Below are 24603 nucleotides of genomic sequence, written 5' to 3'. Positions count from 1 at the left end.
GGGCAAAAGAGGGACTGGTCAGGGAAAGCACAGTAGCTGTGGCCATTGTTCAGTTTGTTCTCTTACGCTGGAAACTTCTGAGTTCTATGATGTGAACACACAAAAGAGTATTCCGTTAAAATCCAATACCTCATGTAACTCGGTAATGTGATTGATGCATTGATCTGTCCATGGTATATATAGGATAGACTTCAAGACAACTAAAGATGAGATTGATCGAGCATCAGCATTGTGTTACATCTAGAAAAATGATGGAGCTCCTAGTAGAGCATTGTGAGGAGAAAGGATGTGTTTTCTCCTCATTCAAATGTGTCGTGAATGAGCGCTGAGGTGACATCAGGAATCAATTAAGAAGACGGGAGCAACGGTAAATTTTTAATTTGCAGACTATTCTACCAAAGAGATTAAACTTATCTACTGAGTGGACAGCCTTTCTGTTAATCAAGTTTGTAATTTGTTTTTGTAATTGGTACCTTTTTTCCCTACTGTCTCTGATTGGCTACAGACCACGGCTGTGAGTGACATCAGGATGCTATGAGATAAATAGGACAAAATTGCCAAAATGGAACAGCCGTGGTGGTATTCTTTGGATTCTCTCTACAATTCCCCTGATGACACATAGAGCGAAACATGGTATGTGGGAGAGTTGATCATTTAAAGCGGCTGATGCGGGACAATGGAGAGTCTGGAGCAGTGGCACACTGCCAGTTTGTGAGAAAGTAACAGCTAAGTACAATTTTGGGGGGTGCTATTTGGTGGAGTATTGCTTCAGCTATTTGGTGGAGTATTGCTTTGGATCCTCTGCATCTAGGAGAATATTTGAAGGATTTCTCTCCTGCACCGTATATAGATAAAGAGAGACTGATACAAATTCCCAAAGTTCTGTGAATTTACTATAACACTATTATATGTTTTTCTTTGACTGATGATTGAAGTGTGCCTGCTGGATTTTGTAGCTTGCACTATATTTTAGTAGTGCACTGAGGTCTTTTTCTCTACTTTTTTGAATGATAGAGCGTTAGATCCACATCTGTGGTAGGAAGTAGAGTGTTATTTTTGTTAATATTTTCCTACTTCTACCACATATACTGAATATTTTTCTGTGATTTCAATTACCCACAGAAAAAAAAATAACAAACTGTCCTCTCCTCTAAAGAGGTGGCAAAAAGACCTCAGTAAGAAAAGTGCTCTGCTAAAGTTAAGCTCATGTTGCATGATCCAGCAGGCAAACCTTAATCATAGGTAAGGAAAAAACTCCGCTCCTCCTAAATCTATGCAAACAGGACCTCTATGAACTTTAGAAAAAACACTTTTTTCACTTTGCTATGGCAAAACAGCTGTTGTTTGAACTGGTTCTCTGAGTGTCCCCTGACGACGCATGGAGCGAAACAGGATATGCCTGTTGGAACGAGTTGTTTGTAGGTTGCGGCAGAACAGCAGAATTGAAGAGAATGGCTAATGTGAGATTGTGGACAGTTTCCTGTTAATGCTAGAACTGAAGCTGTGGTGAATGAGGAAAAGGCACCGGATGGAAGATTATCGGTAGCTAAGTATTAGTATAAGCTAGACTACTCCAACTCTCTGCTCAGTGTATGTCTGCCTTAAGTAATTTCAGGGATATATATTATGAGACACCAAGGTCAGAAAAAGGTTACTATATAAGCAAAAGAACTGACCCTTCAAAATAAACTGTCTATAGAGGGTGATCAGTGAACTCTATAAAACGCTCAGAGATATGAAACTCTGAAGGGAAGGCTGAAAAACTTCCCTGTGTGAAGAGTTCACCTTCCAGTCATTGTAATTTCATAAATATTTCTTGATCACGCTCAAAGACTAGGTAATTCAAAGTAAAATTAGGAAGTTTTTCACTAATTCAAAATATGATGATAAATTTTCTCTTTTTCTTGTATCAAACATACAAAATGTCACTGCATAAGTGGATTGAAAATGTATGCACTTAGCTTTTAGAAAAACAGGGTTTGTGGGGTCCCAACGTGGCTCCTTTTTGATCCCTGCCTCAGGAGACCCGACTAGTACATGTTTCAAAAGCAATCCGGGGTACTTGTTCAAAACGATCCTAGTAAGCTTTGTGACAAGTAATCACATCGCTGCTGGGTGGTTGAAAAAGCAGCTTCTAAAGGTCCAGTAAATCTTCCAACCGCTACTTTTTCAACCACCCAGCAGCGATGTGATTGCTTGTCACGAAGCTTACCAGGATCATTTTGAACAAGTACCCCGGATGTTAGGGTCAACAACTAAATCGACACCGCATCATATGACGTCGATGCAGCAATCTTCGGTGTCGAATGTTCCAGTGGGTAATCCGGCTAAGAAGCCTTTCCTCACCCCTTCGGGTCCTCTGGTCAAACCGGCAGTGAGACAAGTCCTGTCAACCACGAGGAGACCCAAGAAATGCTTGGCTCTGATTTCGGTGAGTGCCTTGACATCGGCCTTCTCAGCACCGGAGCGCAGAGCCACACCGAAGGTACTGTTTGGCCTAGGATTAGAGATTGTACCAAGAGTTGGAACTGTTTTCTGTCGAAGAATTTTCGAACTTGTCTTAGGTTTCTCATAGTTGCGAATGATGTTTTTATTATTTTGTTGATTTGTGGTTGCATGGTACAGCCTCTGTCAATCAGCACTCCAAGGAGTTTTAGCATGGGTTGTATGGGGTATGAGATCGAGTTTATTACTAGTTTTGTTAAGGTTGGAGTTTTGCTGTTTTCTAGGAGGTTGAAGTTTGTTTTGTCAGGGTTAAGTTTTAGTTTGTGTTCTGTCATCCATATTGCTACTGTTTCAAGTGTTCTGTGTATTTTGAGGAGTGTGTGGCGCAGTGGTTGGATCTACAGCCTCAGCACCCTGGGGTTGTGGGTTCAAAACCCGCGCTGCTCCCTGTGACCCTGGGCAAGTCACTCAGTCCTCCACAGCCCCAGGTATGTTAGATAAATTGTGAGCCCACCGGGACAGATAGGGAAAATGCTTGAGTACCTGATTGTAAAAACCGCTTAGATAACCTTGATAGGCGGTATATAAAATCCTAAGAAATTTGAAATTTGAATTTATTGTGCCTGTCATGGAGGGCGCTGGTTGGTCGAAGGGGAGGAGAATGGTGATGTCATCTGCATAGATGTAGGAGGTTAGGCCTTGTTTGTCTAGGCAGGAGCTGAGGGAAGCAATGTATAGGTTGAAGAGTGTAGGAGACAGAGGTGATCCTTGGGGTACTCCGCAGGGGTTGACCATGGTTCTGATTTTTCTTTGTTTTAACTCTGTAAGTTCTGGATTGTAGGAATCCTTTAAACCAGGGGTGTCCAATCTTTTGGCTTCCCTGGGCCGTACTGGCCGAAAAAAATGTTTCTGGGGCCACACAAACGCGCAAATGCTGCAGCAAGACAGAGGAGGGAGCTGACAAGATGGTAAACACCTAGGGGCAGCAGAGGAAAACACTGCATTGCCCTTGACCGGGGCCACACAAAATACTTCAAGGGGCCGCAGGTTGGACACCCCTGCTTTAAACCATGATAGTACCTTGCCTGTGATTCCTATTGAGTCTAGTGTTTGTAAAAGGATGTCATGGTCTACCAGGTCAAAGGCTGCGGAGAGGTCTAGTTGTATGATTAGCATTTTCTTGCCTGTGCTGAGGTGTTGTCTAGCGGTGTCCATGAGTGTTTCTAGTATGGTCTCAGTGCTGTAGTTGGTTCTGAAACCAGACTGCGTGGGGTGGAGTAAGTTGTAGTTTTCTAGGTATAAGGTTAGGGCTTTAGCTACGAGGCTTTCCATTAGCTTGACATAAAGTGTCTCCCACTAGAGGCTAACTCCAAGAAATCTAAGGAGTTTTTAGATGCCTTTGATTATGACCAGCCGCCCAAGGATTTTGTAAAGCTGCCTCTCCACGACATGTTAAGGAAGACTTTTGACAAAAATTTAGAAACTCCTCTTACCATCCCTGTGGCTCCTCGTAAGCTCAATTCGCTTTATAGGGTGGTTCCCATACCAGGGTTTGATAAATCTCAGCTTCCTTATGAATCCCTCCTGGTGGAATCAACTCCGAAGAAATCTGCGGGAGCTAACATGTATGCCTCAGTACCTCCTGGCAGAGAGGGTAAAACAATGGACTGTTTTGGCAAAAGTCTGTTTCAAAATGCTGTGCTGGCCAACCGGTCTGGCAATTATGCTTTTCATTTTTCTTTTTATTTAAAGCATTTAGTCACTTTTCAAAAATATTTACCTGACTGAAAAGTGACTCTCTTTCAACGTTCCATCTCTGACTTATTTGAACTTCGTAAGTACATGGTCCACTCTATGATACCTTTGAGCTCACCTCCCGTGCTGCGGCTATGTCTGTGACTATGCGGCGCCTTACCTGGCTTCAGGTGTCAGAACTTGATGTCAACCATCAAGATCGGTTGGCTAATGCTCCTTTTTTTTGGGGGGATGAAGTTTTTGGGGCTTCTTTAGACATGACCACTCAAAAGTTAGCGGCCCATGAAACCAGGTAGGACACTCTGATAAAGCCTAAGAAGAAGCCTCTACCTTCTCGTCCTTTCAGGCAACCTTCTTATCAGAGACGATTTGCTGCAAAACCTATGATCCCAGCTCCTTCTCAAACTAAACTAAACCTTAAATTTGTATACCGCATCATCTCCACAATCGGCATGGTTTACAGGAACTGGTATAAAGAAGGAACACCAAAGTAAGGGTTACAGGAACTTCTCAACCCAGGAGACAGAGACAACAGCAGCAACAACCACGTCAGCAATAGCAGAAACAGCAGGCTGTACCTCAAAAATCTACACAGCCTTTTTGACCTGTTTCTTTGGAATATAGTCAATGTCACCGTTTTACAGCCTTTGCCTCATCCCATCGGAGGACGTCTTACATTACATTACATTGGTGATTTCTATTCCGCCAATACCTTGCGGTTCAAGGCGGATTACATAAGAGTTTTCAGGAGGTTACAAGAATTGTGACATAGCATAAGAGTTACAAGAAATGTGACATAGCCTAAGAAATGTCATAAGAATTACAAGAATTGTGATATAGCATAAAAGATGTCGTAAGCGTTACATAAGAATTACCAAAGAGTTGTCGAGATCTTAAGGTGATAAATGGGTAATTAGAAGCATATTAGAGTTTGTTGGGTAATTAGAAGCATAATTAGAGTATGTTAAGGGTATAGAGTGTGTTGGTGGGGTTTGGATAGGAACGGTTTTATGTATTTTTTTGAAGAATAGGGTTTTAGTTTCTTTCTTGAACGCTTTATAGTCTGGTCGAGGACAGCAGAATTTGTCTGTCCAGTTTAGCTGCTTTGGTGGCCATTAGGTTGTCATATATAATTTTTTTAATTTGACATTTTTGGATGGTGGGTGTGTGAATAGTAAGTGGGTTCTTCTGTGTCTGGTTGAGGAGGATTGAGTTAGTCGGTTGTTCCAGTAGGTTGGGCTTTCTCCATTAATAGCCTTGAATAGTAGGCAGTAGAATTTGAAGTGTACTCTTGCTTGTATTGGGAGCCAGTGTGAGTCATGGGATGCTGTATTGGGAGCCAATGTGAGGCATGGTATGGTGTGGTCATATTTTTTCAATGAGTAGATGAGTCTTAGGGCTGTATTTTGTATTGTTTGTAATTGTTTATCATAGTCACTGGGCATGGGAGGTATAATATGTTGCAGTAGTCTATTAGTCCAAGTATAAGAGATTGTTCCAAAAGTAGGAATTGTTTCCTGTCGAAGAATTTTCAGATTTGTCTTAGATTTCTCATGGTCATGAATGATGCTTTTATTACTTCAGTTTTTCATAGGTCGTTGGGAGTTCATAACGTCAGACCTCTGGGTCCTCAACATCATTTTTCAGGGTTACTCTCTCAGTTTTCAAACCCTACCACAAGACCATCCGCCAAGAGAGTCTGCTGTGAACCCTGTACAGTCCTCCCTTCTTCTGCTGAATGCCATCGAGGAAGTTCCCCTCAATCAGCAGAATTAGTTCCCAAGAAGATGGGGGAACTGAAACCCATCCTGGATCTCAGAGCTCTCAACAAATTTCTAGTCAAGGAGAAATTCAAGATGCTATCCCTCACCCTGCTTTATCCTTTCCTTAATCAGAATGACTGGCTATGCTCCCTAGATCTCAAGGAAGCCTACACACATATCCCAATTCATCCAGCTTCCAGAACATATCTTCGTTTCCAAATCAGTCACTGTCATTACAAAGTACTTCCATACGGCCTGGCATCTTCTCCCAGGGTCTTCACGAAGTGCCTCATTGTAGTAGCCGCATCTCTCTGTTCACATGGCCTTCAAGTCTTCCCTTACCTGGACGACTGGTTGATCAAAGCTATTTCATCTCAGGAAGTGGTCCAAGCAACATCTCAGACCATTTCTTTTCTTCAGATACTAAGATTTGACGTCAGCTTCCCCAAATCACATCTCATTCTGACTCAACATCTGCAGTTCATTGGGGTAATCCTAGACACCACTCTCATGAGAGCATTTCTCCCTCCAGATCGCCTTCAGACTCTTTTGCGTCTTTGTCAGCAACTGCTTCCTCTTCAATCCGTCTCTGCCAGACACATGATGGTTCTTCTAGGCCACATGGCCTCCACTGTCCATGTCACACCACTGGCAAGGCTGCATCTTCGCACTCCTCAGAGGACCCTTGCTTCCCAGTGGTCTCAAGCGACGGATTGTCTCTCACAACATATATCTGTGACCTCATCTCTGCTGCAGTCGCTTCAATGGTGGATGATCTCTTCCAGTCTCTCCAGAGGTCTCCTTTTTCACTTGCCCCTTCATCACAAGGTCATCATGACGAATGCATCCTCTTATGCCTGAGGGGCTCATGTGGACGATCTTCAGACTCAGGATCTCTGGACCGCCAGGGAACGGAAATTTCACATCAATTTCCTGGAGCTCGGAGCAATGTTTTATGCCCTCAAGCCTTCCATCATCTTCTCTCCCCCCAAGTCCTCCTCCTTCGCATGGACAATCAAGTAGCAATATACTACAAAAACAAGGACTTCCGGCGGAAACATGGCGCTGTAGACAGCTTGCTGCTGCAGCTCCATAGCACCCAATCGCGGTTCGGCACTTTCCCTGCACTTTAAACCCCGGGTTCGGTCCTCCCCCGATATCGGAGTGCTTCCTGGTGGTGTGGCGCGATTTTTGAGCTTCGAATCACACCGCGATGGCCTCAAAGACGGTTCGCAAAGAACAAGAGAAGAGCAAGCCGCCAGAGTCTAAGATGGCGGACCACGTGGCTCCCTGTCGCCGGAGGCTCCTCACTCTCCCTGGGTGGCGGCAGTTACGGCGGAGGTTCAGGCAGCGCTTGAGAGTTCCCTTGGGGACAAATTACAGTGCATCCTGGACAAACTGGACACACTGGATCAGCGTTTTGCCTCCCTTACATCGGAGGTCAAGGAGACTCAGCAGAGAGTGAGTGCTGCTGAGGATCATGTCCAGCGGCTTGCCCAGGAGCAGTCAGCCCAAACTGCATCATTAGCTGCGTTGCGAGCCAAGGTGGATGACCTGGAGAACAGGTCCCGCCATAATAACCTTCGCTTTGTTGGACTGCCCGAATCGGTGCGGTCTTTATCTTTACCGTCCTCCTCGGGCCCTTTGCGAGTGGAGCAGGCGCATCGCTTGGGGCAACGGAGAGAGAATGCTGACCGGCCCCGAGTGGTCATTTGCCGTATCCTGAATTATCATCATAAGATGGAGGTCCTGCGTGCGTTGCGGCAAGGCAAGAAGCTCTTGTATGACAACCGGCCAATTCTTTGCTTTCAGGACTACTCCGCAGAGGTCTCTCAGACGCGGCGCCGGTTTTCACCCTTGTGCACCCGTCTCATCCAGCGCCACATTGCTTTTTCTTTGCAATACCCGGCTCGCTTGCGGTTGACCCATCTGGGTAGAGCTCATCACTTTGACACTTTGGAGACAGCGCAACGCTTTGTGATGGAGATGATGCCTGAGGATCCAGCACAGGGAGCTGTCGTGGACTGAGGAGACCCATTTCATGATGACTGGACTGTAGTTCGATTTTGGACCTTTGGTTTTTACTCAATATATCCGAGTTGGGGCACTGGGTCACCCTGAGGGTGTGCCTGGCTTGTGTGTGTGTGGATGGGGTGGGTGATTTTTATGCTTGTCCTGTGGGTGTATGGAGCGGGGGTCTCTTGGTTTGTATTCTTTTCTTGGGGCTTTTGCTGCGTTTGTTTTGGCCTATTCCTGGCCCATCCTGTTCTCTTTTCCTTGGGGACTTAGCTGGGTGAGTGTGGTTGAGTGTTGGTGGTATGGCTGTGAGGATTGGTGAGGGGATGGGTGGTTTGAGTGCTATGGGGCGGTTTGGCTGCTAGGTTTTGTTCTTTTTAGGGGCGACTGTTCCTGGGCTTTCTACTGTGGTATTTTTGTGAGCTTTGGGGGACTGAGGGCCAGGGGATATTGTTCACTGTTCCCGTGGGGGGTGTACATGGTTTCCTGGAAGTGATGCCCTTTACGGGGTTTCTTGGGTATTGGTTGGGAGAGGGTTGGCTGTGGAGGGGGGGTAGAGGGGTGGGGAGGAGGGTGGTTGGGGGTAGGGGGGGGGTCTTGCAGGGTTACAGGGATCCTGCGGTTGGGTTCCTTATGGAATTTTGTGGGGGTAGGGTTGGGGGGCTGTGTGGCCTGTGTTTGAATTGGTGGCAGGGGTATGGCTCGCTTCTTGGGGCAGGAGGATTCTTGATACTGGAGGGGTGGTGACTGGGACGCTCCTCTTGTACTGTTACGGTTCCTTATTTTTGTTCTACGTTTCTACTGTTTGGACTACTCTGGAATACACTTTAACTTCTTGGAATGTTGGGGGGATCCATTCCCCTATCAAGCGCTCCAAAATTTTGCAGCGTTTGAATCGTTCTAAAACTTCCATAGCCTTTTTAAAGGAGACTCGTTTATCCTCAGCGGAACATGCTAAGCTCTGTACCTGGTGGGTGGGTTCACATTTGGAGGCGCCCACCGTTGGGGGAAAGGGAGGTGTTATTATTTTGATCCGTAAGGGTCTCCGCATACAAACCCGGAGAGTGCTCCTCGACCCTAATGGGCGTTACATAGTTGCATTAGTGTTGCTCGATAATCGGCCCCTTTTGCTCTGCAATTCTATGCTCCTAACAATCCTTCGGCCAGGTTTTTTCGGGGGCTCCGCAATCAACTCTTGCAATTTGATGACTTTCTGATGCTTTTGGGCGGGGACTTCAATGAGGTACCAGATCCTAAGATGGACCGCTCTGCTTCTACTGACAAAGAGGCCGCCAAACTTTATACGGGTGCCCAGCTCCTGGAATCTACTTTGGGGTTGCTTGATGTTTGGCGGGTGATACACCCCTTAGAGAGGGATTATTCCCATTTATCTAGGGCGCATGGGACGCTTTCCCGAATCAATTTTATCCTCATTTTCCGCGAACTACTTCCCCGGGTGTTGGGGGTGGATATGGGCCCCATTGAAATTTCTGACCACACTTGGTTGGGATTTCGGTGGACCTGGGGCGATTCCCCGCTTTCTTGAGGGACCTGGCGGTTTCCGTGTTATCTATATAGGGATACTCGCTTTCAGGAGTTTTTGGTGCAGCGGTGGCATGATTTTCAACACAATAATCAGCAGCATCGCGATGATCCCATTCTCTATTGGGAGACAGCAAAGGCTGTTTTACGGGGGGAAGTCATTGCTTATGTGGCCCGGGAGTCGAAGCTTAAGTATCGGACAGTTCTGGCCATGCTCTTCAATCTTTCCCTAAATACGGGGAGAGTCCCTCTGGACTGGAAAAAAGCTAACGTCGTTCCTCTGCACAAAAAGGGTTGCAGAGCAGAGGCTGCGAACTACAGACCAGTGAGTCTCACATCGATAGTGTGTAAAATCATGGAAACACTAATTAAACGTAAATTAGACACGATCTTGGATGAAGGGAATCTAAGGGATCCTAATCAGCATGGATTCACTGAGGGTAGGTCATGCCAATCCAATCTCATCAGCTTCTTTGATTGGGTAACAGGGAAGCTAGACTCGGGAGAGTCTCTGGACATAGTGTACTTGGATTTCAGCAAGGCTTTTGACAGCGTCCCACACCACAGGCTTCTAAACAAGATGAAATCGATGGGGTTGGGTGAAACAATAACTGCATGGGTCAATGATTGGCTTAGTGATAGACATTAGAGGGTGGTGGTCAACGGCACCCTCTCTGAAACATCGGAAGTGACCAGCGGAGTGCCGCAGGGCTCAGTCCTGGGTCCACTCCTTTTTAACATATTCATAAGGGACTTGACACTAGGGCTGCAGGGTAAGGTAACATTATTCGCCGATGACGCCAAACTATGCAACATAGTAAGTGAAGGCTGTTTGCAGGATAATATGACACAGGACCTTCTTGCGTTGGAAAACTGGTTATCAACATGGCAGCTGGGATTCAATGCTAAGAAATGTAAGGCCATGCACCTCGGTAGCGGAAATCCATGCAGAACTTACACCTTAAATGGAGAAACATTGGCTAAGACCTCAGCAGAACGAGATTTGGGAGTAATCATCAGTGCAGACATGAAGGCTGCCAAACAAGTAGAAAAGGCCTCATCCAAGGCAAGACAAATGATGGGATGTATCAATAGAAGTTTTGTCAGCCGGAAACCAGAAGTCATAATGCCACTGTACAGGACCATGGTGAGACCTCATCTGGAGTACTGTGTGCAATTCTGGAGGCCACATTACCGTAAAGACGTGATTAGAGTCGAGTCGGTTCAGCGGATGGCCACTAGGATGATCTCGGGGCTCAAGGGTCTCTCGTATGAAGAGAGACTGAACAGATTGCAGCTCTACACTCTAGAAGAACGCAGGGAGAGGGGGGACATGATTGAGACATTTAAATACATCACAGAACGTGTCGAGGTGGAAGATGACATCCTTTTTCTCAAAGGACCCTCGGCCACAAGAGGACATCCGCTTAAACTTAGAGGGGGGAAATTTAGTAGTGACACCAGGAAGTATTTCTTCATGGAAAGAGTGGTGGATCACTGGAACAAGCTTCCGGTGCAGGTGGTCGAGGCCACCAGCTTGCTTGACTTCAAGAATAAATGGGACATCTACGTGGGATCCCTACGAAGTCGAGTTAAGGAACTGGGTCATTAGCATTCAGACTTATTGGGGTGGGTCAGTAGAGTGGGCAGACTTGATGGGCTATAGCCCTTTTCTGCCGTCATCTTTCTATGTTTCTATCTATGTTTCTATGACTGTGTTGAGGCGTCAATATAGCAGGGCATCCTCATTCCTGCTTCGCACGCAACTTTTGGAGGTCCAGCAAGAACTGAACGAATTATTACATCTACGGGCTATGCGGACGCGGGCATACTTTAAGTTTCATTTATTTCGGTTTGCGAATAAGAGCAGCCGGTTGCTGGCCCGAATGGTGCATCCGCAGGGCGGACCTGAGAGCGTTTCCGCTCTTCGGGACTCTTCTGGGGTGCTGCATCATCGGCCGGAGGATATCTATGAGCTCTTGCGGGCGTTTTTTGCCGAGGTATATGCGGATCCAGGTGATGAGATTTTGGATGGGCAGCTCTATCTTGACAATGTTGACTTGCCCTGTTTATCTCAGAGGGATGCTGCCACTTTGGATCTTCCCTTTACTGCAGAGGAGGTAGAGTGGGCGATAGGGGTCAGTCCTTTGGGAAAGGCACCGGGCCCAGATGGGTATCGGAGTGAGTTCTGTAAATTGTTGATGACGGAGATAGCGTCAGTGTTGGCTGAAGTTTATAATCTGAGTGTTGCTAAGGGCTTTCTTCCTCGTTATGTGAATTTAGCGACTATTATTGTTCTCCCGAAGCCCGGTAAGGACCCTCTTTTACCCAAATCGTACCGACCTATTCCCTTGTTGAACTATGAGGCGAAGCTTCTGGCAAAAAGTTTGGCTGCCTGCCTGGCGCAAGTTCTGCCCTCGGTGATCTCAGACTCTCAGGTAGGGTTTGTGCGGGATCGACCTGTAGCTAAGAACATCCGGTGTATCTTATTGGCTCTGGAACGGGTGGGAGAGGAAGGTAACCCCTCCATGCTTATTAGTTTTGACGCCGAGAAGGCTTTCGATAGAGTGCGGTGGGGTTACCTCTTTGCGGTGCTTAAGATGTACGGACTGGGCCCTTTCTTTTTTGGTGCAATCCAGGCGTTGTATAATGACCCTGATGCGCGGATTCTGGTTCATGGGACTTTTTCGGGTTTTTTTAATATTCGCCGAGGGACTCGCCAGGGCTGCCCCCTATCGCCGCTCTTATTCGTGCTTTGTTTAGACCCTCTACTTCGTAAGGTTCAAGCTAATGCGGATATTCGTGGCTTGGCACTGGGAGATTCTCACTTTAAACTTGCGGCGTTTGCAGATGATCTCTTGGTATTTTTGACGGACCCTCAGCGTTCCTTGCCCATGTTGCTGGAGAGCCTCCGGGAATATGGGGATTTCTCCGGCTTTGCTTTGAATTTTGCGAAATCTGAGGCTTTGGCTTCTTCGGCACAACTTCAGCAGCATTGGGGGGATCGTTTTCCATTGCGTTGGGCTGACTCCTCTTTTCGGTACCTGGGGATCCGGCTGACTATGGATGTAGCCCAATTGTATCGCCTTAATATTGATAAACTCCTTGCCGACACTAAACTGTTACTAGTCAAATGGCAAGCGCTGCCGCTGTCCCTGTTGGGTAGAATTCATTTATTTCGTATGGTTGTCTTCCCGAGGTGACTTTACGTTCTCCAGACTCTCCCCCTTTCTTTGTTGCAGAGGGACATTCGGTCCCTCACCTCTTTGTTATCACGGTTCTGTTGGGGAGGGCGGAGACCTAAATTGAAATGGTCTCTGTTAGTGGGGCCTACCTCCGGGGGAGGTTTGGGGGTGCGCGAATCAGAGTTTATAATCAGGCTTGTTTACTGCGTCATGTTAGTGATTGGGTGTTGGGCACCTCTTTCTATACTGATCTTTCTATGGAGCGGGATCATTTCTATCCTCTTCATCTTTTGTACCTCCTTCATGCCCCTCTATCTAAATTGCCGAGATCCTGTAAGTGTAGCCTTCTGTTTCGGTCCTTGTGGACAGTGTGGCAGCAGACTCTTCGGTTGTGGAATCAGGACTCCCATACTAGTGCCCTTTTGCCCTTGGTGGGGAACTTAGCTTTCCCTCCGGGGGTTGGACCCTCCGTTTTTGGTCACTGGCGGGCTCGGGGTGTGGAGCAGTTAAGGCATGTTCTGCAGGATGATGGGTCTCTACTTTCTTGTGCCGCTTTGGAGAGGAGGGGTTTCCTGAGCTTGGCCTTCCTTTCGCATATTGTCAACTCAGACATTATGTGGCTTCTCTCCCGGGGAGTTCCCTGAGGGGGGATTTTGGGACCCGGCTCTGTACTTTTTTGACAGCAGATCCAGATACTAGGGTCTCCATTTCTTATTTCCATTGCCAGATTATGGCTCTTCGCCCACCTAGGGTTTTTCCCGGGATTTTGGAGGCTTGGCAGCGTGACATGAGCAGGGACATGGGGGACAATTTTTTGTTGAAGATCCTGAAACATACTGCGGGCCTGGTATATAGTGCTGAATTACGCGAATGTCACTATCGCACTGTCTTGCGGGCCTATGCTTCCCAAAGCCAGGCTTACCATATGGGTTGTATTGGCACTCAGTTATGTGTTTGATGTTCGGTGGAGGTTAATTCTTATTTCCATGGTATCTGGAGTTGTGAGGGGATTCAGGCCTTTTGGAAGGCGCTGGCATCCTTCTTACAGGGCCTGGTGCAGGCACCTGTGCCTGTCTCAGTGCTTTCTATATTGTTTGCCCAGTTTTCCTTCCTGTCCATGTATACTTCTTCTGAAAAACTATTTCTTAGTAAATGTTTTATTTTGGGGAAGAAATGTATCTTATGTTGCTGGCTCTCTCCTAAACCCCCCTCCTTTTGGCATTGGAGGAATCAACTCCATGAACTTATGGGCTGGGAGGCCCGTTTGGCCTGTTCTTCTCGTCGCCGGAGCAGAGACTTTGTTAACACTTGGATTCCATACTTGAACATTTTGTCCCCTGAGAGTCGTAGCCGTATCCTGAACAGACTCCACCTTTGATTCAGTGCATCTGTTGCCATTGATTTTCCATGTTTGAGAGTTGTATGTTTCTCTGGGTGGGTGGGTGGGTGGGGGAGGGCGGGGTGGGGGGTGGGAGTTTCTCTCTGTGGGGTAGGGGTGTTGCTTTGATCGTGGAGGACATCAGAGCCCAGTCCTCCGCGGTTGTTGGTTGAAATTGTATACTATGTTTTCTACTACGGTTGTACTTGCTGTTGTCCTTGCTTAATAAAATAGATTTGAACATACTACAAAAACAAAACAAAAACCCCTCCTCTTCTAATTCTCCTTGATTGTCTCATTTGCCTCCAATTATTGTATTTCTATCCTACTTACCCAATTAGTTCCGTCTGTTTTGAAAGTCATGTATTTGTTATATGAACTTTTTGTTCCCCTGTGTATTGTTATAAACTATTTTTAGAATTGTACACAGCCCTGAATATATGATAGGGCGATCAATCAAATTTTAAATAAACTTGAAACTTGTGTTAGGAGGCCCAGAAAATCTGGACTTGGGCAACAGCTCGCAATCTGTTTTTGAAGGCTGTCTACATTCAAGGGGAGAAGAATTCCCTAGCAGACAACCTCAGCAGAATTCTTCAGCCTCATAAATGGACTCAACTCTGCAACTCTCCAGTCCATCTTTGCTCAATGGGACACTCCTCAAGTGGACTTGTTTGCGGCTTCTCACAATTACCAGTTGCCCCAGTTTTGTTCCAGGCTTTACTCTCCTTTCTGTCTGGAAGCAGATGCCTTTCTCCTGGACTGGATGGGCCTGTTTCTATATGCATTCCCTCCAATCCCTCTCATGTTGAGAACTCTGTTCAAGCTCAAGAGAGAGGTAGCCACCATGATTCTCATTGCTCCACAGTGGCCCAGACAACATTGGTTTCCCTTCTACTTCAACTCAGTTCCAGGGAACCCATACCTCTTCCAGTATTTCCTACTCTGCTCACTCAGAATCAGGAATCACTTCTACATCCCAACCTGCAATCACTACACCTGACAGCTTGGTTTCTCTCGGGCTGAATCCATCTCACTTACATCTTTCTCAGCCTGTTCGTCACATTATCCCAGGACAAGCAGGCAGGTATTCTCACTAATGGGTGATGTGATCCAACGGAGCCCCGATGTGGACGCCTCACAAGCAGTCTTGCTTGAAGAAACTCGAAGTTTCGAGTCGCCAGCATCGCGCAAGCGCGAGTGCCTTCCCGCCCAGACTAGGGCGCGTCTCCTCAGTTCTTACTTTTCTGCGGAGCCGAGAAGTTCGTCTTTGATTCTCTGTGTGAAGTTAGTTCACTTGCGCCTTCTTAAAGTCTGCGATTTTGGGTTAATTCTCTCAAAATCGTTGCTTTTCGTCGTGCTTTCTTATTTTTTAAATTTTTTTTTTCATTTCTTCCATCCGTTCGACCGGACAGGCCATGTGGCCGCAGCCCCGCGGTTTTTGTTCTTGCAGTGGAGCTTTTCCAGCCTATGTCCTGGCCTATCACCGGTTTTAAAAAGTGTGCCAAGTGCCAGCATGCGATTTCGCTAACAGACACTCATCGACGCTGTGTTTGGTGTCTCGGGCCTGAACATCTTCCGAAATCGTGCCGGCCTTGCTCCACACTCACCGCACGTGCTTTCAAGCGTCGTTGCGTCTTGTGGGAATTGCTGTTCATGGAGTCCTCGACGGAGCAATCTTCATCGAAGGGACCGTCACCTTCGACATCATCCGCAGCTCTCCAGCCTCCCACCTCTGCGGCTCTGAGTCTCATCAAGCCCGCCTCGTTTGTACCAGCTCAGACCCCGGCGCCCGCTGCAATGCCTTCCTCTGCCTCCTCAGGTCAGGTAGCACAGCAGCCCATTCCACCGGTAGTGCTGAAAGTGCCCAAGGCTTCTAAGCACAAGCACTCACACACTGCCCCTAAGGAGCGCGAGGCCCGTGCAGGTGGTCCCATTCCTGATGCGGATCCATTCTTGCCGGTCTCGTTCCAGACCTTGCTGGAGAAGCAATTCATTGAGCTCTTCACCACCATGGGGCCTAAGCTTCTCTCACAAATCCAGCCTGGGCACACGGAGGCCTCCCGCGAGGTCGAGCCGCCTCCAATGCCTCAACGGTACGCGCACTCTCTACAGGGAGCAGAGTCTCTGCGAGTGTCTGGTCTGGCATCGATGCATGCATCGCAAGGAGCAGAGTCTTTGCCCATGCCTCCGTTGGAACTGATTCACTCGATGCAAGGAGTAGTCTTTGCGAGTGCCTCCTTTGGAACCCATCCACTCGATGCAACGAGCAGAGTCTTTGCGAGTGCCTCCATTGGAGCCGATCCACCTGATGCAGGGGTTCGAGTCTCTACGAGTTCCCAGGGGTGATTCCAACCAACCACCTCTGCTTCGATCAACCGCTTCCAGCCCCATCCACTACCTGGGGGCCTCAGCGAAGATCCAATCACCTCGTCCCTCGAGGCCGATATCCAAACACATCGAGGCATTCATCGAGGCACTCGTCCAGGCATGCCTCGCCTCATCGGAAGCAGCCTTTTCTTGAGTATTCTCCACCGGCTACTTCACCTCCTCCGATGCAGGAGCTCGAGGACATGCTGGGGTCTTTATCACCACCACGATCCCCGTCCTCCTTGGATCCAGAGGCCTCGACGTCCTCGAGCCCTTCTCGAGGCCCTGCTTCGGCTGACCAGCTGTCTTTCTCCTCATTCCTTTGACAGATGGCAGATGACCTAGACATTCACCTGGACACAGGGTCCAAATTCTCAAAAGAATATCTGGAGACTATGCACCTTCCTTAACCACCTGCTGAATCCCTCAAGCTTCCTTTACATAAGTTGCTGGATCAGACCTTTGTGCGTTACCTTGAAACACCTTATTCCATCCCCGCTGTGCCGGGCAAATTGGATGCCTGGTACTGCACGGTGCACCATAAGGGATTCGATGGTTCCCAACTCTCCCATCAATCCCTTTTGGTGGAGTCCTCACTGAAGCGGTCTCATCCCTCCAAGGTCTACGCTGCCGTTCCGCCTGGTAGAGAGGGCAAGACCATGGACCGATTTGGCAGGAGGATTTATCAGAACTCCATGATGACATCCAGGGTTCTGAACTACAACTTCCATTTCATTACATATTTTGAGTTCTTTCTGTCGGTACTCCAGAAGTTCTTGCCCTATGTGGACCCTAGAGCACAATCTGAGTACCAGGAGGTTCTGGCCTCGCTGTCCCAGCTCCGGTTACAGCTGATGCAGTCATCCTACGATGCCTTTGAGCTCTCGGCTCGGGCTACAGCATGTGCGGTGGCCATGCGCTGGCTGGCGTGGCTCAGGACCATCGATATGGACCCTAATCTCCAGGACAGGCTTGCCAATGTTCCATGCGCTGGTACCGACCTATTTGATGAATCCATCGAGGCGGCGACCAAGAAGCTCTCGGACCACGAGAAATCCTTCCAATCCATCCTGCGTCTGAAGCCTAAGCCTGCTCCTCCTCGTCCATCACGCCCACCGTTGATATACCAGCGGTGTTACCCACCTAAACAGGCTCCCCCCATCCGACAGCCTGTGAAGCGGCAGCATTCCCTAAAGCAGCAACAGAAGCCTCAGCCATCTACTGTCCCTAAGGCTCCTCAGCCCTTTTGACTGGCTCATAGAGGGCATAACTTCTGTCGTTTTGCCATTTTCAGTTGCTCCACCAATTGGAGGTCGTCTCCATCACTTTTACCGTCGATGGACGACCATTACCACCGACCTCTGGGTCCTTTCCATCGTCAGAGAAGGATACTCTCTCCAGTTCGATCGAGTCCCCCCGGAACATCCTCCAAGAGAGTATCATTCCAACTTGACCCAGACTGCCCTTCTTATTCAGTAAGCTCATGCTTTATTACAGCTCGGAGCTGTCGACCCAGTTCCTGTGTCTCAACAGAACAAGGGTTTTTACTCCCGGTAATTCCTTGTTCTGAAGAAGACGGGCGATCTGCGACCCATTTTGGATCTCAGGGTGCTCAACAAGTTTCTGGTCAAAAGAGAAGTTTCGCATGTTGACCCTGACATCCCTGTATCCCCTCCTCGAGCAGAACGACTGGTTATGCTCTCTGGATCTCAAGGACGCCTACACTCACATTCCCATTCATCCAGCCTCACGCCGATACCTCAGATTCAGGGTGGGACATCTTCATCTTCAATACCGAGTTCTTCCTTTCGGCCTGGCCTCGTCACCCAGAGTCTTCACCAAGTGCCTGGTAGTGGTGGCCGCAGCGCTCATGAACCATGGTCTCCAGGTGTTCCCCTACCTGGACGACTGGCTCATCAAGGATTCCATGTCTCAAGGAGTCGTCCTCGCTACCCAGAAGACGATTTGGCTACTGCAGCATCTGGAGTTCGAGATAAACTTCCCAAAATCCCATCTACAGCCTTCCCAGACTCTTCCCTTCATCGGAGCTGTTCTGGATACTACCCAACTCAGAGCGTTCCTTCCTCCTCCATGCCTGGAAGCTCTCCTCCATCTCTGTCGCTCAGTGTCCTCTCGCCTGTCCATCTCGGCGAGACACATGATGGTTCTCCTGGGCCACATGGCCTCTACAGTTCACGTGACTCCTTTTGCCAGACTTCACCTCAGGAATCCTCGGTGGACCCTGGCATCTCAGTGGACGCAGGTATCTGACTCTCTGTCTCGACACATCCAGGTCACTTCGGCTCTGCAACAGTCTCTTCGCTGGTGGATGCTCTCCTCCAATCTATCCAGAGGTTTGCTGTTTCACACGCCCCCCCATCAGAAGGTTCTCACGACCGACTCTTCGACTTATGCTTTGGGGGGCTCATCTGGATGGTCTCTGCACTCAAGGTTATTGGACCAGCATGGACCGCCAGTGCCACATCAATCTCCTGGAACTCAGGGCGATTTTCAATGCTCTCAATGCTTTCCAACATCTGCTTCACGACAAGGTTGTACTCATTCGCAAAGACAACCAAGTTGCCATGTACTATGTCAACAAACGGAGGAACGGGATCGGCCTCCCTCTGCCAGGAAGCTCTGAAAGTTTGGGATTGGGCAATTCGCAACAATATCTTCCTCAAAGCTGTCTACATCCAAGGGGCGGACAATGCCTTAGCGGACAACTTGAGTTGTCTTCTGCAACCTCACGAGTGGACTCTCCACTCCACGCCACTTCATCACATCTTCTCTCTGTGGGGAACGCCTCAGATAGACCTCTTTGCAGCCCCCTACAACTTCAAACTGCCTCAGTTCTGCTCCAGGATCTACATTCCTCACCGCTCCGAGGCAGATGCATTCCTTCTGGACTGGACGAATCTCTTTCTATATGCGTTTCCTCCATTTCCTCTCATTCAAAAGACCCTAGTAAAGCTGAAGTCAGACCACGCCTCCATGATTCTAATTGCTCCATGGTGGCCCAGACAACCTTAGATAGAAACATAGAATAAGACGACAAGAGGGCCGGCGGCCAACAAGTCTGCCCACTCGAGAACCCTCCCTCCCTGGTGTACCCATCCTTTATGCCTAACTCTGTAGCACCCCTACCTGTTTGTCCCATCGACTTTTGAAATCGAGCACGCTACTAGCCTCGACCACATGGCATGGAAGTTTATTCCATCGACCAATCACCCGTTCAGTGAAGAAGTATTTCCTGGTGTCACCATGAAATCTTCTCCCCTTAAGTTTTAGCGGATGCCCTCTTGTTGCCGTGGGGCCCATAAGAAAAAATAATTATTCCTCCACTTCAATGCGACCCGTAATGTATTTGAATGTTTCTATCATGTCCCCTCTTTCTCTGCGCTCCTCGAGAGAATATAGGTGCAGTCTGGTTAGATGTTCTTCATATGTGATGTCTTTAAGTCCTGAGATCATCCAAGTGGCCATTCTCTGGATTGACTCCATTCTCTTCACATCTTTTTGATAATGTGGCCTCCAAAACTGGACACAGTACTCCAGGTGAGGTCTCACCATGGATCTGTATAACGATAGTATGACTTCAGACTTTCGGCTGATAAAGCTCCTTCTGATGCAAACCAGCATTTGTCTAGCCTTTGCTGAAGCTTTCTCCACCTGATTGACAGCTTTCATATCTTCACGGATGAGAACTCCCAAGTCCCTTTCTGCAGTGGTTCTCGCTAAGTTTTCACCGTTCAAGGTGTGTATGTTGTGCACGGGTTTCCGCTCCCAAGGTGCATTACTTTACATTTTTTGGCATTAAAGTTAAGTTGCCAAGTACTGGACCATTGTTCCAACAAAAGCAGGTCCCTCTCCATAGTGCTGGACCCGGTTGCTCTGCCCACAATGTTGCATAGTTTAGCATCATCAGCAAACAATGTAATTTTGCCTCGAAGTCCCTGAGTTAGATCCCTAATAAAGATATTAAATAGCATCGGGCCCAAGACCGAGCCCTGTGGCACTCCGCTGGTCACCCTAGATGTTTTTGAGGGGATACCGTTCACCATTACTCTTTGAAGTCTGCCACTAAGCCAATCTTGCACCCATGCTGTTAGTGTTTTTCCTAGTCCCAACGAGTATAACTTGTTCAATAACCTATGGTGTGGAACACTATCAAAAGCCTTGCTAAAGTCTAAATACACGATATCCAGTGACTCACACCATCTAGTTATTTCGTTACCCAGTCAAAGAAGCCTATCAGGTTGGATCGACAAGACCGTCCCCTTGTAAAGCCATGCTGGTGGGGATCCCTTAATCTTTCATCATCTAGGAATGTGTCCAATCTGTTCTTGATCAATTTCTCCCTTCTACTTCAACTCAGCACCAGGGAGCCGTACCTTCTAACAGCTTTTCTCTCGCTACTTACACAGCATCAGGGATCTCTGCTTCATCCCAACCTGCAGTCTCTACACCTGACAGTCTCTACAACTCTCAACATAACCCCTCTACAGTTTTCTCAACCGGTGAGGGATGTCCTGGAAGCTTCACGGAAGCCTGCTACTAAGCAATGCTATCACCAAAAATGGACTAGATTTTCTGTTTGGTGTTTTTCTCATCATCAGGAGCCTCAACACTCCTCCTTGTCTTCTGTTTTGGACTTTCTTTTGCACCTGTCTCAGTCTGGCCTCAAGTCTTCCATAAGAGTCCATCTCAGTTCAATTGCTGCTTTCCATCAGCCTCTTCAAGGGAAACCTGTACTGCTCATCCTGTGGTTTCCAGATTCATGAAAGGATTTTTTCATGTCAATCCCCCTCTCAAATCGCCTCCGGTGGTTTGGGACCTCAATGTTGTTCTTTCACAGCTCATGAGACCTCCATTTGAACCTCTTCACAAGGCTCATCTGAAGTATCTCACTTGGAAAGTGGTGTTTCTCATTAGCCTCACTTCTGCTCTCCGAGTCAGTGAGCTCCAAGCCTTGGTTGCGGATCCGCCTTTTACAGTATTCCATCATGACAAGGTGGTCCTCCGCACTCATCCGAAATTCCTCCCTAAAGTCGTCTCAGAATTTCATCTCAACCAATCCGTTGTTCTTCCAGTGTTCCTCCCGAAGCCTCATTCTCATCCTGGAGAATCAGCTCTTCATACTCTGGACTGTAAGCGTGCTTTGGTTTTCTACCTTGAACGCACCAAACCTCACAGAACTGCTCCTCAACTTTTCATCTCCTTTGATCCGAACAAATTGGGGTGTCCTATATTACATTACATTACATTACATTAGTGATTTTTATTCCGCTTGTACCTTGCGGTTCAAAGCGGATTACATAAGAAGAGAACTGGACATTTCCAGGATGGTACATGACAATAGAGAATACAGTTTGAGGATAGAGACTATAACAGAATGATAGTAAAGACTTAATAACATCGGAAGATGTTTTGGACGGCAGTGTTTTGGTTTCTTGGGGGATGGGGCGCATCATCTCCAACTGGATGGCGGCTTGTATCTCATTCTGCTATGCCCAGGCTGGATTACCCCTTCACAGTAAAGTCACAGCCTATAAGGTCAGAGCTATGGCAGCTTCTGTAACTTTCCTCAGATCACCGATTGAGGAGATTTGTAAAGCTGCCACTTGGTCCTCGGTTCATACCTTCACTTCTCATTATTGTCTGGATACTTTTTTCAGACGGGATGGACAGTTTGGCCAAACAGTATTGCAAAATTTATTCTCCTAAGTTGCCAACACTTCCACCATCCCATTATGGTTAGCTTGGAGGTCACCCATTAATGAGAATACCTGCCTGCTTGTCCTTGGATAAAGCAATGTTACTTACCGTAACAGTTGTTATCCAGGGACAGCAGGCAGCTATTCTCACGTCCCACCCACCTCCCCTGGGTTGGCTTCTCTGCTAGCTATCTGAACTGAGGAGACTCGCCCTAGTCTGGGCGGGAAGGCACTCACGCATGCGCGGTGTGGGTGGCTCGAAACTTAGAGTTTCTTCAAGCAAGACTGCTTGTGATGCGTCCGCATCGGTGCTCCGTTGGATCACGTCACCCATTAGTGAGAATAGCTGCCTGCTGTCCCTGGATAACAACTGTTACGGTAAGTAACATTGCTTTCTTGATGCATCCAGGAAACCAGCCACTCAGCAATATTATAAACAAAAGTGGACCAGGTTCGAAAGTGATCCAACTTCATTATCAGTGGATTTGGTGTTGGATTATCTGCTTCATCTGTCTGATTCTGGCCTCAAATCTACATGTGTCAGAGTCCATCTTAGTGCTATTACAGCTTTTCACATGCCGGTCGAGGGTAAACCTCTTACTGCTCATCCTTTTGGTCTCCAGATTCATGAAAGGACTTTTCAATGTGAAACCACCTCTCAAGCCTCCACCTGTCGTCTGTGACCTTAATGTAGTTCTTTCCAGTTTGATGAAGCCACCATTTGAATCAATGGCCACAGCTCATCTTAAATTTCTTACCTGGAAAGTGGTCTTCCTTATTGCTCTCACCTCTGCCAGAGGGTCAGTGAGTTACAAGCCTTGGTAGCAGATCCACCCTTCACAGTTTTTCATCATGACAAGGTGGTTCTGCGTACACATCCAAAGTTTCTTTCAAAAGTGGTCACTGAATTTCATCTCAATTGGTCGATTGTTCTACCAGTGTTTTTTCCTAAGCCTGATTCTCATGCTGGAGAAACCGCCTTGCATACTTTGGACTGTAAACGTGCTTTGGCTTATTACATTGACCAGACAAAGCCACATCGAACAATTCCCCAACTGTTCATCTCTTTTGATCCAAACAAATTGGGACGTCCTGTTACCAAGAGGATGCTCTCCAACTGGCTGGCTGCCTGCATCTCGTTCTGCTATGCTCAGACTGGACTGGCACTGGAGAATCATGTCACAGCCCATAAAATTAGAGCTATGGCAGTTTCTGTTGCTTTCCTCAGATCTACTCCCATTGAGGAAATCTGTAAAGCTGCCACCTGGTCCTCAGTTCACTTCTCACTACTGTCTGGAGTCTTTCTCCAGACGGAATGGGCACTTCGGCCAATCTGTATTGCAAAATTTATTCTAAATGCCAACACTCCCACCATCCCATTTCTGTTAGCTTGGAGGTCACCCATACGTGAGAATATGCTGCCTGCTTGTCCTGGGATAAAGCAGTTACTTACCGTAACAGGTGTTATCCAGGGACAACAGGCAGATATTCTCACAATCCACCCACCTCCCCGGGTTGGCTTCTTAGCTGGCTTATCTTAACTGATGGACCGTGCGCCATACATCAGGTGGGAAGGCACTCGCGCATGCGCAGTTCGGGCTATTGCGAACTTTCTAAAGACTTAAAGTGGCGATGCACTTTTAAAGTGGTCCGTACCGGGGCTCCGTCAGTGACATCGCCCAAACGTGAGAATATCTGCCTGCTGTCCCTGGATAACATTTGTTATGGTAAGTAACTGTGTTTTCTGTACGTCTAGTGAGGTGTTCCAACCTCGGTGTGTCCAGAGCATGAGATGGGCGTGGTGGAGTCACATTTTGGGTGGTTAGACATGGACATCTTGCAGCGATAATCAAACATTTTGCAACACATCCTGGAAACAACTTATACGTTTGGAACTAGACCTGTTTTAGAAGGGTCTAAGTGCCAGAAAGGTGCCCAAACTGACCAGATGACTACTGCATGCATCAAGGTAAGACACCCCCTCACTGATTCCCTTCCACCACACAAAAATGGTATGGGGAAGCATAGTAGAGCTGCACACAGGTGTCTTAAGCAGTCTGGTGGGTAGGCTAGTGAACCATAGAGATAAGTGAGTAGGAGGAGGAGGATCCAGGCCCATAAGCCACTCTTAACCACAACATTTATGGTAGAACATGTGAGCCCACCCAAAGCCTACTATACTGCCATATAGGTGCTACCAACAAATCAGAGAAAATATTTCTTCATACAACGTGTAATTAAATTCTGGAATTTGTTGCTGGAGAATGTTTTGAAAGCATTTAATTTTAATTTTCCCTGCCCCTCAAGTATGTTTTAAATGTTTTTATTTTATGTCATGTAATTAATTATTATGTTAAGTTTCTTATCTCGTTTTATTATTATATGTACATCGCTTAGTAATTGTTATAGGCGATCCATCAAAAGATTGAATA

At 47.4% G+C, this 24603-nt stretch overlaps 1 protein-coding gene across 2 annotated transcripts in view; it reads left to right on the top strand.

The window, feature by feature from the left end:
- The window catches only part of PMFBP1 (polyamine modulated factor 1 binding protein 1), a 561980-nt gene that overhangs the window by 385392 nt on the left and 151985 nt on the right, over positions 1 to 24603 (top strand). The gene's annotated exons all lie outside the window — the stretch shown is intronic.

Source organism: Geotrypetes seraphini, chromosome 4 (genome assembly GCF_902459505.1).
Source record: "Geotrypetes seraphini chromosome 4, aGeoSer1.1, whole genome shotgun sequence".
NCBI classification, from domain to species: domain Eukaryota; kingdom Metazoa; phylum Chordata; class Amphibia; order Gymnophiona; family Dermophiidae; genus Geotrypetes; species Geotrypetes seraphini.
This window is presented reverse-complemented; position numbering and strand designations above follow the sequence as displayed.